We start from the raw sequence: 3,261 nt of genomic DNA, 5'->3' as shown, positions 1-3,261 counted from the left end.
GTCGCCTAGGCTGGAGTGCAGTGGTGTGACCTAGGCTCACTGCAACCTCCGCCTCCCAGGTTCAAGTGATTCTCCTGCCTCACTCAGCCTCTGGAGTAGCTGGGATTACAAGCACCTGCCACCACGCCCAGCTAATTTTTTGTATTTTTAGTACGGATGAGGTGTCACCATGTTGGCCAGGCTGGTCTCGAACATCTGACCTCAGGTGGGGATTACATTTTTTAAACCACTGGTATAAATATTAGCATGGAAGAATCTAGCCTTTAGGATAAATGGGCCCTAGTTAGCAGACTAAAATTCTCATGATGCAAATGCTAGAATTCCCTAGAAAGAAATCCTGGAATTATGCCCAGCCCAAATTGATGCGTACCAGCTACTTTTCTGGGCGATTCTACTTGAGAAGAGCTTCTAACAACTGCTGGAAAGGCCTGATGGAGACCTCCTTTAGAAGCAGGCATCCTCTCTTCCTGGGACAAATGTTCAGAGTCTATAAAGAAAAAACTAGATTCTCCAAAGGAAAGCCCAGAGGAACCCTGCAGAAATAGGTTTCTAGTCACACTCTAGCCTCTCTAGTGATTCTTCACTGTCCCTCAACAAAGTTGAGCATCTAATCCCTGGGAAGCTAAAGAGGCTCAGCCAACCTTCTGAGTGCGGAGTGTCCTCACACCACACCACTACCGTCTGTGAATCAGAAACCCAGGGCTTCCATGTCCTTTCATATTCCCATGAGTTTCACCACGAAAGAAAACAAAGGAGCCAAGGTAGGCTAAGAGAAGAGAGGCTGGAAAAACAACGAACCCAAAACGCCTTGGAAATGGCGCTCAGTGGTGCCTAGGTTTGCCAGCCCTCATTTAATGTGCTGCCAGTAATTGACCATAACGACGACACCCTAGCCAGTTTTCATCATTTGATCTGGACGGTTCCCAGGTAACAAGCTCCAACTGGGAGGGCTTGATTGCTATCAAGCCAGAGTGCGGGAGGCCTTCAGCAGGGCTGGCAACAGCATGTGTGTGATCCACGTGAGAGATTTCCAGCTCCAGGATGTCCCAGAAGAAAAGCCTGTTAACACTGCAGCCGGAAAGCCAGGATGGGCCCTGGAGCCCCGGAGCTTCATCACATGATAATCATTCGATAGGACGGCCTGCCCAGCCCCGGGGCAAGCTCACCAGGATTAGCGCTGTCCTGTGTTCATTGACAGCCTTGACATGCCTCACAGCACCCACAGACAGCAGGAATTCAGTTGTGTGGGTAAGTACAGAGTAATTAACCAGGGTCAAGGCAGGGTCTGGTTTCAGAGAAGCCTGCTTGGGGATCCTTATCACATTCCAGACCCTCAGGAGCTGGGTCCAGTTGCCTTATTCCTCTTGGTCATGGGAGTCAGATAACCCTCTGAATGGGGTGTCATTCAGCTCTGGGCACCAGGTTACCATTTGCCCCTAACATTTCCCTTCAAACTCTTGAGTCTGTAATCACAAAGCCAAAAGTCCCTAACAACCAACAAGAAGAGAGGTGGGACCTGGAATATTGGGTAAACCTAGGAGATCAGCCAGGTGGACATTTATTCAAATGCTGGCTCCAGTACATACAAGATTTTTTGTTATTGCTTGTGGGGGGTTTTTTGAGATAAGGTTTCTCTCTGTTGCCCAGGCTGGAACAACAGATGAGCTGAGCCTCTTTAACTTCCCAGGGATCAGATGCTTGACTTTGTTGAGGGCAGTGGCATGATCAGAGCTCACTGCAGCTTCAACCTTCTGGGCTCAAGCAATCTTCCCACCTCGGCTTCCCGAGTAGCTGGAACTACAGGTGCGAACCACCATACCCCACTAATTTTTTCTATTTTTTGTAGAGACAGGGTCTCACTATGTTGCCCTGGCTGGTCTTGAACTGGGTTCAGATGATCCTCCTGCCTCAGCCTCCCAAAGTGCTGGATTACAGACATGAACCAGCACACCTGGCCCAGGACACAATAGGTTTTTACCCAAGGGCAAATTGCTTAATCACTCTGGGGTTCAATTTTCTCATCTGTGAAGTGGTAACAAAAACACCTTCTGGGGAAGTTATATAAGTAAAAGTTTCCATAAATCACCTGAAACACAGTGGACACTTTATTATTGTCATTTTTGTTGTGATTATAACTTTCAGCTACTTTTATTAATAGTGCTACTATATTGGATTCCAATCTCCCTTCCTCACTTCTTCCAGGGTTCTATAATGTTCTTGAATAGAGAAGTCAAGGAGATTATTCTATTGAACAAGACCTATAGACACAAATGGTAAGTTACAAATAGAAGTGTATCATAGATTTCAACCTAGACATCTGGAATTCAGTGGCTTAAAGAGTAAACTTCTAAATTCAGTTCCATCACCAGCATTTATCGAGTCCCTCTCTGTTTAAACGGTTTTGGGAGCTTAGAGGATCATTTGCCAACTGCACTACCTTAACTGGGAGTTTAAATGCAGAGATTTCTGCCTTTTAGCCCCAGAACTAGAAATAACAGGAAGAGAGGGGCTCGTGTGAGTGAGAGCAGGATTTGGCATCTTCCGGTGTCTCTGAATCTCTCCAGCACAAGAACGTTGGGCTTCAAGCGACTTTTCCACTCTATAAATTTGGCTAATTCTGTTAGGATTCACTGGAACCAATCAACCAGCCCGTGTTTCTTGAGCAAGGAGCTATAACGAGGTATGAAAATCCAGCTCTCGAGAACCCAGGGAACAAGACTCACAGATGTAACTGAGCTGGAAAAAATTACACAGCTGAAAATCTCAGGCCACATATGGATGTGGTTCAGGTTCATATATGGATGTGGTAGGTGGGTGTGATCTGCAGCACATCCCCACAGGATATGATAAAGTGGGACTTGGGGATCATTTTTCAGATGGTTGCACTCATAGTAAACTGGTATGGCATGAAGGGAGTGTTGAGGGAGAGAAACCTTGCTGAGACACCCACAGAGGATTCTTGCAAAGGAAAAGAACCACTAAACTAAATCACTGATCACACAAACATTCTAAACTAAATCACTGATCACACAAACATTCTGAGTTCATGTTGTTAATAATTGGAACCCCCGGCTGGGCAAGGTGGCTTACGCCTGTATTCCCAGCACTTTGGCAGGCCGAGGCAGGCAGATCATGAGGTCAGGAGATCGAGACCATCCTGACTAACAAGGTGAAACCCGTCTCTACTAAAAAATAAAATAATAATAATAAAAAAAAATTAGCCAGGCGTGCCTGTAGTTCCAGCTACTCGGGAGGCTGAGG

This window comes from Macaca mulatta, chromosome 13, assembly GCF_049350105.2.
Source record: "Macaca mulatta isolate MMU2019108-1 chromosome 13, T2T-MMU8v2.0, whole genome shotgun sequence".
NCBI classification, from domain to species: Eukaryota; Metazoa; Chordata; class Mammalia; order Primates; family Cercopithecidae; genus Macaca; species Macaca mulatta.
This window is presented reverse-complemented; position numbering follows the sequence as displayed.